This window comes from Triticum dicoccoides, chromosome 1A (assembly GCF_002162155.2).
Source record: "Triticum dicoccoides isolate Atlit2015 ecotype Zavitan chromosome 1A, WEW_v2.0, whole genome shotgun sequence".
NCBI classification, from domain to species: Eukaryota; Viridiplantae; Streptophyta; class Magnoliopsida; order Poales; family Poaceae; genus Triticum; species Triticum dicoccoides.
In genome coordinates this window covers 234460683-234476891 of record NC_041380.1, presented here as the reverse complement: position 1 = coordinate 234476891, position 16209 = coordinate 234460683, and positions in this window count along the sequence as shown.

The following is a 16209-nucleotide window of genomic DNA, read 5'->3' as shown; positions in this document are numbered from 1 at the left end:
GTGATCAACTTCGTAAATCTCAAGATGATATGCCGGCTCAGTCTTTCGGAGGTGCTCATAGGGGTAGAGTGTGCGTGTGTGCGTTCATAGGGATGAGTGTATGCGTGTGTATATGAGCGCTTGTGTCTGTACTGATGTTCAAAAAAGCATCTTTTTTTCCTACTTTTTTGAAAGAAGGCAAAAGATTTGCCATTTCATTGATTAAGAAAGAAGTTATTGAACAAGGGCCGCAAGGCGGCAAAATAAAATGTCTACTCTGGCGGCATTACAACACTCATGTGCTTTGCACCCGCCACTGCCTAAAGAGACACCTCTTCTTTGATCTTACAGATTAGGACCATGAAAGGGATGGCCGTATTTCGAAAGACCCTAGCGTTACGCTCTGTCCATATCTCCCATGAGATAAGCATCATCAAGGAGGCTAGCGCCTTAGGGGAGCCAAGGCGAATCTGAAGGTTGCCGTTCCACCAGTCTTTCACCAAAGTCCTCGTCTGCCATATCGCCGTAGAAATGTGGTGCATGCCAAGCCACGTAAGAATATGGTTCCAAATGCGGATGGTGAAGCGGCATTGGAAGAGGAGGTGGGTTGCCGACTCCTGACACTGCCTACAGAGTGGGCAAAGGCCACAGTTTGGCCAAACTCGAGCACCTAAAAAACAGGAAATACACTTGGAGTAATGAGCAACAGGATCCAACCTTATGCAAACTCGATTCGTTTTTTTGCAATGAAGATTGGGACATCGACTTTGGCAGTCATCTACTTCATGCCCTCTCTTCATCCCTCCCTGACCATTGCCCTCTCCTTCTCGCAAATGTCCAAGGACCACCTAAGTCAAAGTGTTTCCGCTTTGAGAATTTCTGGACTAAAATGCCCAGATTCAAGGAGATCGTTCAAGGCGCTTGGAACCAAAGGGTGAACCACTCTGACCCCTATCGGATCCTGTTTCACAAGCTCAAGAAAACCAGCCAAACTCTAAGGAAATGGAGCAGGACGATTTTTGCTCACTCGAAGGTGCAACAGTTCATGGCTCTAGAGGTCATTCTCCGTCTATATGTGGCACAAGAGCTCAGGCCTCTCAGTGTGGAGGAGCGTGATATTCGTAGGAGGCTCAAAAGAAAGATTATTGCCCTGGCTGTGATGGACGTGCCCGAAAGAGACAGAATTCAAGAATCACCAACCTCAAAGAGGGTGATGCCAACACTCGTTTCTTTCACCTGCGAGTCAATTACACAAGAAGAAAGAACTTCATTCACCGTCTGAAGCACAACAACGGCAAGCAAGAAATTTCCTACTTTTCTCTTATTTCTTAGATGCCTCTGACCTATCTCGAGAAGGTCCGAGCCGTAGGATGATGTGTACAGCACAAAACCAATTACTTCGACAACGTAGTTGTTGTACTGGTAACAGCGGCCACAACTTTCTACACAATCGTCACTAGCTGCGACCATCGACGTACCTGATGCCGTGTATGCCTCTCTGTCGCTTTAGTATGCTTGGTTATTCGGTTAGTACAATATAATATCGTCCATTAATCCTTTTGGTTATTTACAATCTTCTGCAGTCACCTGATAGAATTTCATGATTGTTTTGTCATGAAATAGGTTCTGCCAGAGCCAAGGTTCAACGCATTTTAGTTTTGTGTGATAGACATGTTAGTTCAAATTCCTAAAGGGTTTGATGCTGAATTGTTCATATAATCTTGCATCTATTTTTGTAGTCAAATAATGGTTTTTCAGTTGCATTAGTTAAGAACACTAATTTTTCTAGAAAGCTTTATCATGACATCGATCTTGGTTTCACCTTTACTGCCATGCAGAGGTTGGATGGATCGTCCACGATTCAGGCTTTTGGTGCCCATAGGTAGCAGGATACCAGGATGAGTTAAATGTGTTCTTGAGAGACCAGGTGATGTCGTTGCTCACGGGTACATGAAGTACACACTACACACTTCTAAATTTAGTCATTTATTTATCCTCATATCTGGTTTTCCTTAATACTTTATCTTAGAGACATAATCAAAGTGGTAGTATATTATGCATGCCCTATTGATTTGTTCATGTCATTGGCAGAAGTATCTGATTCAACTGACCTAATTCAAGTTAACTTGACTACCATGGTATATAGACATTCACTTACAAATCTATCTAGTTACTAAGCTCCCATGATTTCCTAGCCTCTGGTGGCTTGGGGGTTGTGGAGGGCATTTTTTGGCCTATTTATGCTTTTTTTTCTCACTTGACACTACGTGTAGCAGCCTTGTAACGTCCCTTGCCACTACACCATGTGATGCATAGTCAACAATTAACCGCTCAATTTACTGCCCTAAAAAAACCCGCTTAATTTACTGCATGCAACGCTTAATGTTTTATTAATGCTTAATTAAATAAATAAACAACAGATTATCTTATACTTATGAGCTAGTTTATAAATCAGTCAGGAGGGATGCCTCAGCAAACAAAAGTGCTCTGCTTGCCTGTGTACTATACCAACTAGATAATTCCCCGAGCGTTGCAGCGGAAAAATAAGCTAATAAAGAGTTTAGATGATAGAGGCTAAGGTGTCCCGATGTTTCAATGAGATGGTGGCTATCGTTTTCTGTGGGAGTCGACCTTGACGATCTGACTACGGACGTGCAAGACGTCGCGCCTTAGCAATCGTTAAACCAACTTCCGAGGGTTATTGACCACGCCGGAGCACGATCAACCTGACCACGAGGGTCTGTTTCCTGCGAGCAAACGAAGAACAAGCAAGAAACTGAGATTGCAATCGGGATATTGCGAATATAGATGAAAGCTTTATTGATCAAGGTGGGGTTCTGTGACGTCTTGGTCTGGTCGTTGGACACAAACGAAGTACACGAAGTTGCAGCTATGGCGAACTTTTAATCTAAATAAAACCCAAAGTCTAAACGATGCCCTAAGGGCTGTATATATGGAGGAAGAGGGGGGGAATTTTGTGGCCCTTGAGGGTGGGGTCCGAAACCAACCCTAACTCTTGTTTCCCCACACATACGGACTCTAAAAATAGCCTATACTTAAGTATTTCGAAATTACATGGGCCTGGCCCATTAATAAGGTGATGCAGCACCTAGAATAGCCTATGGACGAATATTATGAAGTGGCATCTTGTATATTTCGTCCAAGGCTTCATGCACTCCTTATGGCGGCTTCAAAGTCCTGAAATCATCACTTGTCACTCCGTTCTTGATCCCCTTGCGCATGCCATCAACTCCATGCGTGTTCTTGCTCCAATGTTCATCCTTCTCCAAGCTAGGCCCTTCATTTGTAAGCAAAACAAATGTATCCAATTTAGGCAGCATCATAATCACATGAACATTAGAATCATTACCAAGAAACGAAAGTACCTGGTAATTTAATTGGCGTGCGCGAGCTCTAGTAATTGGTCCAGTATATGTAACAGTAGGGGTTGTGGGTGTAACAATGGTATTGATGTCCTCACCATCCTCCCCTTCTTGAAATGAAGTCGTCCTCGACGGAAGCGCATCTTCCTCACCCAAATAAGACTTCAAATCTGCAATGTTAAAAGTGGGACTAACCCCAAAATCTACAGGTAGCTCAAGTTTATATGCATTATCATTTATTTCTCTAACACCTTAAAAGGACCATCAGCACGTGGCATTAGCTTTGATTTGCGCAGATTAGGAAATCTATCTTTACGCAAATGTAACCAAACAAGATCTCCAGGCGCAAACACAACATGTTTTCTACCCTTATCTCCAGCAAGTTTATATTTAGCATTCATACGCTCAATGTTTTCCTTAGTTAACTCATACATTTTTAAAATCAATTCAGAACGTTCTTTAGCATCAAAATTAACCTTCTCTGAAGATGGAAGAGGCAACAAATCAATAGGTGCACGAGGTAGGAAACCATACACAATTTCAAAAGGGCACATCTTAGTAGTAGAATGCAATGAACGATTATAAGCAAATTCAATATGAGTCAAGCATTCTTCCCACATTTTCTTGTTATTCTTCAAAACAACCCTAAGCATAGTAGACAATGTTCTATTGACTACTTCAGTTTGTCCATCAGTTTGGGGGTGACAAGTAGTACTAAAAAGCAGCTTAGTCCCCAACTTAGCCCATAAACATCTCCAAAAGTGGCTAAGAAATGTAGTATCACGATCTGAAACAATAGTATTTGGCACACCATGTAAGCGAATAATTTCACGAAAGAACAAATCAGCAACATTAACAGCATCATCGCTTTTATGACATGGTATAAAGTGTGCCATTTTCGAGAACCTATCCACGACAACAAATATGCTATCCCTCCCCTTCTTTGTTCGAGGTAAACCTAAAACAAAGTCCATAGATATATCCTCCCAAGGAACACTAGGTACAGGCAAAGGCATATATAAACCATGAGGATTGAGTCGTGACTTAGCTCTTTGACATGTAGTGCAGCGAGCAACAAAACGCTCAACATCCCGTCTCATCTTTGGCCAAAAGAAATGTGTAGCAAGTATATCCTCCGTCTTCTTGACGCCAAAGTGTCCCATTAATCCTCCTCCATGCGCCTCCTGCAACAACAAAAGACGAACGGAGCTAGCTGGAATGCATAGCTTGTTAGCACGAAACACAAATCCATCATTAAGAACGAACTTGTTCCAAGTTCTCCCTTCCTTACAATTCTGCAATACATCTTTAAATTCAGCATCATGAACATATTGATCTTTGATGGTCTCCAAACCAAATATTTTAAAGTCAAGTTGTGAAAGCATAGTATAACGACGAGACAAGGCATCAGCAATAACATTTTCTTTACCCTTCTTGTGTTTAATGACATAAGGGAAAGTCTCAATGAATTCAACCCATTTAGCATGTCTATGGTTCAGTTTTGCTTGACTTTTAATGTGTTTCAAAGATTCATGATCAGAATGTATAACAAATTCCTTGGGCCATAAATAATGTTGCCATGTTTCTAAGGTCCGAACAAGAGCATATAATTCTTTATCATAAGTAGAATAGTTCAGATTAGGCCCACTCAATTTTTCAGAAAAGTATGCAACAGGTTTTCCATCTTGTAATAACACACCTCCTAATCCAATTCCACTAGCATCACATTCAAGCTCAAAAGTCTTATTGAAATTAGGAAGTTGGAGTAAAGGAGCATGTGTCAACTTATCTTTCAATATCGTGAAGGCTTCTTCCTGTGCGGTACCCCAAACAAAAGGCACATCCTTCTTTGTAAGCTCGTTGAGAGGTGCGGCAATGGTGCTGAAATCTCTCACAAAACGCCTATAGAAACCAGCGAGGCCAAGGAAACTCCTCACTTGTGTGACCGTTTTGGGCTGCGGCCAACTCTCAATAGCTTCAATCTTGGCTTTATCAACTTCAATTCCCTATGGAGTAACAACATAGCCAAGAAAAGATACTCGGTCGGTGCAAAAGGTGCACTTTCCAAGGTTTCCAAACAAATGTGCATCACGTAGAGCAATAAAAACAGCACGTAAATGTTCCAAATGTTCCTCCAAAGATTTGCTATAAATCAATATGTCATCAAAGTAAACTACCACAAATCGTCCAATGAAAGCACGTAAAACTTCGTTCATTAACCTCATGAAAGTACTAGGTGCATTAGTTAACCCAAAAGGCATGACTAACCACTCATATAATCCAAACTTAGTTTTAAATGTTGTTTTCCATTCATCACCCAATTTCATACGAATTTGATGGTATCCACTACGCAAATCAACTTTGGAGAATATTGTAGAGCCACTCAATTCATCAAGCATATCATCTAGCCTAGGAATAGGATGACGATAACGAATAGTAATATTATTAATGCCTCTACAATCAACGCACATACGTGACGTACCATCCTTTTTCGGCACTAAAATGATAGGAACAGCACAAGGACTAAGGGATTCGCGTATATAACCTTTGTCGAGCAGTTCTTGTACTTGACGCATAATCTCCTTCGTCTCCTCTGGATTGGTACGGTATGGTGCACGGTTGGGTAGCGAAGCACCGGGAATTAAGTCAATTTGATGCTCAATGCCTCGAATAGGTGGTAATCCCGGTGGCACGTCTTGTGGAAAGACATCAGCGAACTCCTGCAAAATGTTAGTGACAGCAGGGGGCAAAGAGGAAGGCACGTCCTCGAATGAAAATAATGCCTCTTTGCACACAAAAGCATAGCAAACAGATTTGCTAAAATCTAGCTCATCAATATCAGATTTGGTGGCAAGTAAACATGCACTTTTCAATTTAATTTCAGAAACAACAGTAGATGGTTTATTATTAGGCTTCATTTGGTGCTCAAATTCTTTTGCCACAATCTGATTTTCACTCTTATTTGTCTCCTGTTTTGCTTTATTAGCTCTATTAATATCATCTTTCAAAATGGAATCAGGAGTCATAGGAAGCAAAGTAATATTTTTATCGTTATGAACAAGAGTATACTGATTATTTCTACCATGGTGTACAGAATTTTTATCAAATTGCCATCGTCTACCAAGTAATAAGGAACATGCTTGCATAGGTACCACATCACAATCAACATAATCAGCATATGTAGAGATACTAAAATGCACACGAACAGTACGTGTTACCTTAACCTTGCCGCTGCTGTTGAACCATTGGATGTAGTAAGGATGTGGATGTGGTCTTGTGGTGAGAGATAGCTTCTCCACCATCTCCATGCTAGCCAAGTTATTGCAGCTCCCTCCATCTATGATCACGTGAACAGAACGTTCCTTCACAACTCCCTTTGTATGGAACAAATTATGCCTCTGATTTTGCTCAGCTTGTGTAACCTGCACACTCAAAACACGTTGAGCAACTAAACATTCATACCTGTCAGCATCTTCAGGAGCCATGTATTGCGTCTCATGATCAGAATCGTCTCCACCGTGTTCTTCACGTGTAATAAGAGCCAAAGTCTCCTCATCATAGTCACTAGCGGACTCATACCCACCATCCTCAGTAACAATCATCACACGCTTAGATGGGCATTCTCTCGCATAATGACCTCCACCCTTGCAACATCGACAAATAATATCATGTGTTTGCCCTGTTGATGCCATGGATGAAGAAGAGCTCTTTGCAGGCCCAGAAGGTGTGCTCTTGCTAGATAGTGGTGATTGTGCCTGCTTTATTGTATCACGGTTGGAGGTGGCAGCCGACGGAGGCGCCGGTGTAGCAGAACGTGTGGAAGTAGATGATGCACGTGGTGTCCATGATGAAGGTCGACCTGCAGAAAAGTTAGTCCGCGCCAATGCCTGTCGATCCTGCACTTCACGTTCAGCTTTACAAGCAAGATGGAATAAATGAGTGATATTAGTATACTCCTTATACTCTAGAATCGTCTGAATCTCTCTATTTAATCCACCCATAAAACGTGCAAGCATAGCTTCATTCTCCTCAACAATACCACATCTAATCATGCCAGTTTGTAATTCCTGATAATATTCTTCTACAGAATTTTTTCCCTGTCTTAAGCGCTGCAATTTTTGAAGTAATTCACGTTGATAATATGGTGGAACCCAGCGAGTACGCATAGCAGTTTTCAAAGCAGCCCAAGTAGCCGGAATAGGATATAATCTACAATGCTCAGACCACCAAACACATGCAAAACTAGTGAATGCACAAACAGCAGCAGGAACACGTCTCTCCTCAGATATTGTAAACATGTAAATCGTTGTTCAGTTTCTAACTCCCAAGTAAGATATATATCAGGAACATATCTACCCTCAAATGGTGGAATATTCAATTTTAGTTTAGGGAGATGGTCATGATCTCGTACCTGAGGGTGAGCCCTACCATTGCCATTGTTTGCATGTGGACGACCTGGTGGTTTCTGTGCTGGTGGTGGCACGTAGTTCTGATTTTGATCAACCTCATCCTCATAATCTCCCACATAATCATCCTCCTCCACATCAGCAGTAGGAGCCACAGAAGTATCAACAGCAGCACCAGCAGTTTGGCCCAACTGAAGAGGGACACGGCTCGCTCGGCGGAGGGCCGTTTCCCGACGTGGAGGTAGTCGATGTTGTTGCTGTTGTTGCAGAGGTGCGGCAGGAGCAGCCGGTGGTGGTGGTGGAAAACGCGAAAGCAATTCAGCAAACTTGTTATCGAGCTTTGTTTCAAACGTCTTCTCCATGCCATCTATCTTCTCCATGGCCTCTTCAAATCTGTTTATCACATCTTGCACCTGTCCACTCATCATTTGCTGAAACGTATCATGAAGCTCCTTGTTCGTCAAGTTCTCCCAGTCAGTCTCGTCGGCTTGTGATCCTGGCATGGTTAGCAGCAATAGAAACACACAAGAATATGATCCTACAGACTACTAACAAGTGGTGGTGGTGGCGGGTGTCACAAATCCGTCAAGCAAATCTCAAATTCTTACCAGTTCTTACCCAGCAGCAGGCGGTGATCGGCGACTGTCGACGTACCTGATGCCGTGTATGCCTCTATGTCGCTTTAGTATGCTTGGTTATTCGGTTAGTACAATATAATATCGTCCATTAATCCTTTTGGTTATTTACAATCTTCTGCAGTCACCTGATAGAATTTCATGATTGTTTTGTCATGAAATAGGTTCTGCCAGAGCCAAGGTTCAACGCATTTTAGTTTTGTGTGATAGACATGTTAGTTCAAATTCCTAAAGGGTTTGATGCTGAATTGTTCATATAATCTTGCATCTATTTTTGTAGTCAAATAATGGTTTTTCAGTTGCATTAGTTAAGAACACTAATTTTTCTAGAAAGCTTTATCATGACATCGATCTTGGTTTCACCTTTACTGCCATGCAGAGGTTGGATGGATCGTCCACGATTCAGGATTTTGGTGCCCATAGGTAGCAGGATACCAGGATGAGTTAAATGTGTTCTTGAGAGACCAGGTGATGTCGTTGCTCACAGGTACATGAAGTACACACTACACACTTCTAAATTTAGTCATTTATTTATCCTTATATCTGGTTTTCCTTAATACTTTATCTTAGAGACATAATCAAAGTGGTAGTATATTATGCATGCCCTATTGATTTGTTCATGTCATTGGCAGAAGTATCTGATTCAACTGACCTAATTCAAGTTAACTTGACTACCACGGTATATAGACATTCACTTACAAATCTATCTAGTTACTAAGCTCCCATGATTTCCTAGCCTCTGGTGGCTGGGGGGTTGTGGAGGGCATTTTTTGGCCTATTTATGCTTTTTTTTCTCGCTTGACACTACGTGTAGCAGCCTTGTAACGTCCCTTGCCACTACACCATATGCTGCATAGTCAATAATTAACCGCTCAATTTACTGCCCTCTCAAAAAACCCACTTAATTTACTTCATGCAACGCTTAATGTTTTTATTAATGCTTAATTAAATAAATAAACAACAGATTATCTTTATACTTATGAGCCAGTTTATAAATCAGTCAGGAGGGATGCCTCAGCAAACAAAAGTGCTCTGCTTGCCTGTGTACTATACCAACTAGATAATTCCCCGAGCGTTGCAGCGGAAAAATAAGCTAATAAAGAGTTTAGATGATAGAGGCTAAGGTGTCCCGATGTTTCGATGAGATGGTGGCTATCGTTTTCTGTGGGAGTCGACCTTGACGATCCGACTAGGAACGTGCGAGACGTCGCGCCTTAGCAATCGCTAAACCAACTTCCGAGGGTTATTGACCACGCCGGAGCACGATCAACCTGACCACGAGGGTCTGTTTCCTGCGAGCAAACAAAGAACAAGCAAGAAACTGAGATTGCAATCGGGATATTGCGAATATAAGATGAAAGCTTTATTGATCAAGGTGGGGTTCTGTGACGTCTTGGTCTGGTCGTTGGACACAAACGAAGTACGCGAAGTTGCAACTATGGCGAACTTTTAATCTAAAAAAAACTCAAAGTCTAAACGACGCCCTAAGGGTTGTATATATGGAGGAAGAGGGGGGGGGGGAATTTCGTGGCCCTTGAGGGTGGGGTCCGAAACCAACCCTAACTCTTGTTTCCCCACACATACGGACTCTAAAAATAGCCTATACTTAAGTATTTCGAAATTACATGGGCCTGGCCCATTAATAAGGTGACGCAGCACCTAGAATAGCCTATGGACGAATATTATGAAGTGACATCTTGTATATTTCGTCCAAGGCTTCATGCACTCCTTATGGCGGCTTCAAAGTCCTGAAATCATCACTTGTAACTCCGTTCTTGATCCCCTTGCGCATGTCATCAACTCCATGCGTGTTCTTGCTCCAATGTTCATCCTTCTCCAAGCTAGGCCCTTCATTTGTAAGCAAAACAAATGTATCCAATTTAGGCAGCATCATAATCTCATGAACATTAAAATCATTACCAAGAAACGAAAGTACCTGGTAATTTAATTGGCGTGCGCGAGCTCTAGTAATTGGTCCAGTATATGTAACAGTAGGGGCTGTGGGTGTAACAATGATATTGATGTCCTCATCAGTTTAGATGTAAATTATAAACAAATGGTTCTGAAATAGTAAAACTACTAATGTTATGCTAGTCTGGAATGGTAATAATATCATGTAGTGCATGAAATCAAGATGTAACCGTAGACAGAGGTGATTGTATAAAGAAGTCGAAGATGCTTATTTCCTTCTGATCAGCTGACCTACAAATTAAAATAAACATATTTGCTTCTTTTTTTCTGCTGGTTGCAGCCATTAAAATTTATGTAACACCTCAAAAGATATATCTAACTATAAAAAAATCATTAAAAGATAATACTAAATGAATTTCTATTGAAGCCCATAGTACTAATTAGCATATTAGCGGCACATTGTTTTTGTTTGTTATTCCTCTTTCCATTATGCGGTCAGACAAAGCGAACAAAGCAATTACATGATATATCAAGAGTTCTAATTTATATGAATTATCCAGACTTATAATTGGCATTAGGGGAAATACAAACATATATAGAAAGATATGTCCGGAAGTATTTTCTTCTTGGTCCTTCATGTAGATTAAGTCTTGGTCCCCAGGAGAGCCAAGCGACTCCACATTGAAATATTGCTTATAGTTGTCAACTGAAGCTCATGGGTAGCTTATGCCAAAACTATGCACCCATTTATATGGCATCAGTGTATTACTTGTAGTAATGTGCTAGTGTAGAAATGGAAAATCATTACGCAAAAACAATATATATCATAGGAATCAACAAACCTCATGGGAAAACATAATAATCGTATGTCTTTCTATAATTATCTGCTATGACAGATAAAAAATCACTTGCAATAATAAATTTATACACCGTATTTGATATTCGTCACACAACTAAGCCAGTGCAAGATCGCCAAAATCTAACATTTAGGTTGCCTCTTCTTGCAGGCATTTTTTGCTACGATGAAGGGCAACCACCGCAACCTAAGAAATGAAACTGCTACCTGCCAAGGGTGCAAATAATGCAATAGGTTGAGACCTGTTTCTTCAAATAGATAAAAAAAATTACCTGGCTCACTGCTCAATCTACATGGGCATTCCCAAGGTTCCAACTCTCATATATGTGACAAATAATCCAATCTTTATCTTTATCTAATATTAAAAGAAGGATCGTTTCTCCAGTTTTTTTCTTTTGTAGTGGGACCCACGATTTTCGTTTGTCCCAAATCTCTCGCTCTCGCGCTGAGTTTTCAGCGCGGTAAAAAATCATGTAAAAAAAGCGGCCCACAAAGGATTTGAACTTGGAACACGCAGCAACTACACCCACGCTGCTAACTAGTGTGGCCGTACATCTTCTGTGTTCAACTGTGAGCGCGAATTTCAATTAAAAGAAACCACCGGCAGTGGGAAAACAGAAAAACAACTAGCGGAAGTCTATGCCTGATTGGAATCAAACACAACACCTAGCGCGACTTAACCACGCCCCTAGCCAGCGTAGTTCTAAAATTTGTTGTCCAAAAATTGCAGCTCAGCTTATATAAACTATATGCAGGGAAAGATATAAACTTTTTTCTCAAATGTGATTTTTTCTTTCAAAAAAATGTAAATAGTTTTAGAAAAACAAACATTTTCAAAATATGCTAACAAATTTTTAGAGACTTGAACATTTCTCAAAACTACGAACAACTATTTGAAAATGCAAACATTTATTGAAAAACAAGAATATAATTAAAAAATAGGAACATTTTCTGAAATTAAACGCGAACATTTTGTGAAATTCCCCTAAGAATTTACAAACAAATTATGAAAACATGATTTAAAAATATTATGAACAAAATTTGAAAACAGAATTTTGTTTTCTCAAAAAGTGAACAAATTTTGAAATTGTGAACAATTTTTCAAAACCAAACATTCTATGTAATCCCCTTAACATTTTTCGAACTTGCGAACAAATTTGGAAAACATGAACATTTTTTTAATGATTGAACAAACTTTGAAACAGAAACATTTTCTGAAATTGCAAACATTTTAAAAATCTATGAAAATATATAAAAATGTGTATAATTTCAGAAATTTCAAATTTTTGGAGTTTCCGCAAACATTTTTAAAATTTCTGAACATTTTTTGAAAATAAATTAACCTTGAGTGAGTAAATTGAGCTAGCTCGTACTTGTGTCCATTACCTCCGTCCAGCAAATTTATTATTAAGCCAGGTGTGATGAGTAGGTTCGTTGTTTTTGGGTCGTTTGTGAAAAATGTCTGATTTAATCCCTCCAGCCAATGGCGACGCCACGGTAGGGGCGACTATGGTCAGCCGCCCCAGGTAGCCGAAATTCCGTATACCAAAAAATACGATTCGTTTTGCACTCCACGATCACGCACAAGCCCAATAGCAGTCCACATCCCCCATCTGCTAGCCCGGTCACACCCCAATCCTCAAATCAAGCCACTCAGCCAGGGACTAGCGAGACTAACCTAGCCGCCACAGAGCTCGCCTCGGCGGCGGCCCGGCCGCCGGCCACCGGGCACCTGGTCCAGATCCAATCCATTTCCTTATGATGTTGACCTTCAATTTCTATAGGTAGTCCAACTCCAAGCGCAATCAGGCAATCAGCAGGTAGTCCAACTCCAATACTTGTTCTAAGACATACTCTATATTAATATTCAACTTATTCACCAAACAGCAACTGTCGCCGATGAAGAGTACCGTAGATCGAAGTGATCCAACCTAAAAACACACGAACATAGATGAACGACGAATAGATTCGAGCAAATCCACCAAAAATAGATCCGTTAGAGACACGCCTCCACACGCCCACCGACGATGCTAGATGCACGACCGGAACGAGGGCTAGGCGGGAAGGACCTTATTCCATCTTCAGGCAGCTGCCGCCGTCTCGCCTTCCAAGCAGGACACAAGCCCTAATAAATCTCGAAGACACATCTAAAAACGGAACCCTCCCACCGGTAAAGGCCGGGATCCACCACACCTCATGGCCGTAAGACCATCTAAAAAGAGGCGGAACGACGCCGACGCCGACGGGAGGCAGAGATCCCTAATTTTTTGGGAGGAGGCGGCCACAAGGTAGGATTTCCGAAGGTGCTCTCATGTTAGTAGTTCTCTATGACATTCATGTTAGATTTTGTGATTTTTGGTTGTTATATCACCTACTTGTCGAGAATCTCAAATTGTTCTTAATCATTGGTTATATTAATTTTTTAGTGCATCTAGCTTCATATTTGAATTTTATGAGTTTGGCTTAGCGGACTTGCGTTTGTCAATCAAATAATTTGTACCTCAAGTGTTCCGCCCCGGCTAATTGAACTTAGCTAGGGTTTGTTTACTTATCAAATTAAATTATCACCTTCTCATTTTTTACACTAACTTTCATCAATTTATATACATTTGCAAGTTATACGAAAATCAACAAACCACTCCAGCAATCGATAGAGAGTGAAAAGTGAGTCCCAACTATCCCTAGAGAAACAAACACGCCATTGTGTTGTTATAGATGAGCAGGAAGTATTTAACTCCGCATTTCTCTAAAACAAGAAGTTAACTCCCAATACTTTGAAAGCTTTGTACATGAGATTGTGGGTGAACATGAGCGGTATATAATGGGACAGGGGGAGTATGATATAGCTTAACATATAATTGCAATGGGATTGTCTTTAACTTGGTTGGATGGTCAATTTTTCTCTCGGTGCAACGCACGGGCATATGTGCTAGTAGACACCAAAATATGATGTGCTACTTTGAATTCATGATATTTAATCAGTGAAAGAACAAACACATTATGTGCGATGATGTGCGAGGATATGACCACAGAAACAATTGTGCATATGCAGGTATTGAGGGGTTGGCTGTATTGGCTGAAATTGACTCCAAAACAGATGTTGTTATTCACCTGTACCCAAGTGTCCAATTTCTCGTACAGCTGAATCTATTTCCTAGCTACAACATGCAATTGAAGAAATCAAACTGGGCAAGAAAAAACCCATAGAAAGTCAAGAGTAGTTGCCAGATTCCAATCTTATACGCAACAAAGGAGAAGCATAAGCTCTATAGTGAGGACTTGTACTGATTAACTGGTATATCATACATCTGATTTCCTGAGTTGGAGCCCACCCAACTATACTTGATCTTCGAAAGGAAAATGCAGATAAATCCAAAGAATCATCCAAATATTAGCCACTCCATCGATGTTGCCGAGCGGGCCGGGATTGCAAGAGAAGATCACTTGGTGGAGGCATGGCGAGAGGATGGCAGTGTATGCTTGGAAAGGAAAAGCAGTATTCTGTTTGTGAGGGATTCATCCTATGGAGATATGGTTGTTTTATTGGAAGGGCAAAAGAAGATGTATGGAAGGGAAAGAGATATGCGTGATGAATGGAAAGGGGAGAAGGCACACGTGTTTTCCTGATAGCGTACATCGGTTTCCTCTCTAATCGTTTCTTCTGGATTTGGTGAGCATCTAATAATGGTCTGCATGTGATTTACAGTTCTCTCGTGACAGAAAACAGAGCGCTCGGAATTGAATGGGCTGCCGGTTTGCTAGGAACTGAAAACTAAACGCACGGAATCAGAATAGACTATAGTACCTGCCACCGACTTGAGAATGCAAGCATTGCATGGGCAACACCTGAACCCGTGGCTGCGATTTTTTTTTTTTTTTGAAACAAGCCGTGGCTGCGAATTGAGGCCCTGCCCAACATGACCACCGGCACCAGCGAAGCCCTTAAAGCTCGAAAAATAAGTGCGTCCACCAGCTGGAGACCTGCCCGACGCGGCGTCCGTTCCATGGTTGAGTTGCCGAGCAGACGATCCTTCCATGCAAGAAAAGAAAAGAAAAAAAAGAGTATCCTTCCAGGCGAGAGCCCAGCGGCCGGTCTGATTCCGTCGGGAGCGATCAGTATCAACCTCCCCAATGACGCCAGCGACACCTTCGCCTGAAGGGAGACAGGAGGAGAGGAGAATCAGGGCGCCAAGGACGCCAGCTCGACGACGCACGCATCGCACCGGCAAGGGGGAATCCTGGTAAGCGGCGAAGGTGACTTTGACCGGTGGTTATGCCAAAGGCAATGAGCGGCGCAGGACGGACGGATTGTGCCGAAGGAGCACCTGATGCAGAGATGGATTCACGCCGGCGTGGGCTACTTAGAAAGGGGAAAATTTACTGCACGGAAGGAGGGACAGAGACGCTTATGTGGTGGTAGGTCCTTAGCAAGTAACAGACGCTTATGTGGCAGGGGGCATTGTACTTGTTGGACCCACATGTAAGTCAATGAAAGAATGGTGATATGGCTAGGTTGATGATGTGGACAACTTGCATGTTAAGAGAAATAGGATAGTGGGGATGAACTAATGAGATCGTGCCTTGTGTCTTTAGAACATCTTCAATAGAAGATGTAGGTGAAAAACTAACTAACTAACTTTTGCATCTTCGATGTCCAAAAAGCCACCTCCAACAGATGATGTAGATGTAAAAAAAATACATCACCTGGCCAAGTGATGTAAAATACAACATCTGAAAATGCAAATTTGCATCTCCACCTCCAGATGTTGTAAAACGGCTGGTCGCATGCCAACCGTTGTTTATTTCTTTTCTCCCCATCGTGTGTCTTCTTCCTCCGACCACCGCCTGCCCACCCACTGCATCATGCCACCGTCGCCCCGTGCTAGATTCGGCCGCCAACCACCCCCGCTGCCGTTTCCGTGACTCTGCCGCCGCAGCCCACCTCAAATCGGACTCGATTCGCCACCGCCGTCGCCGCTCGATTCTCCAGCACCGACATCCGATTCGCCACCGCCAAGCCCCCGCCCCCACCCCGAGCC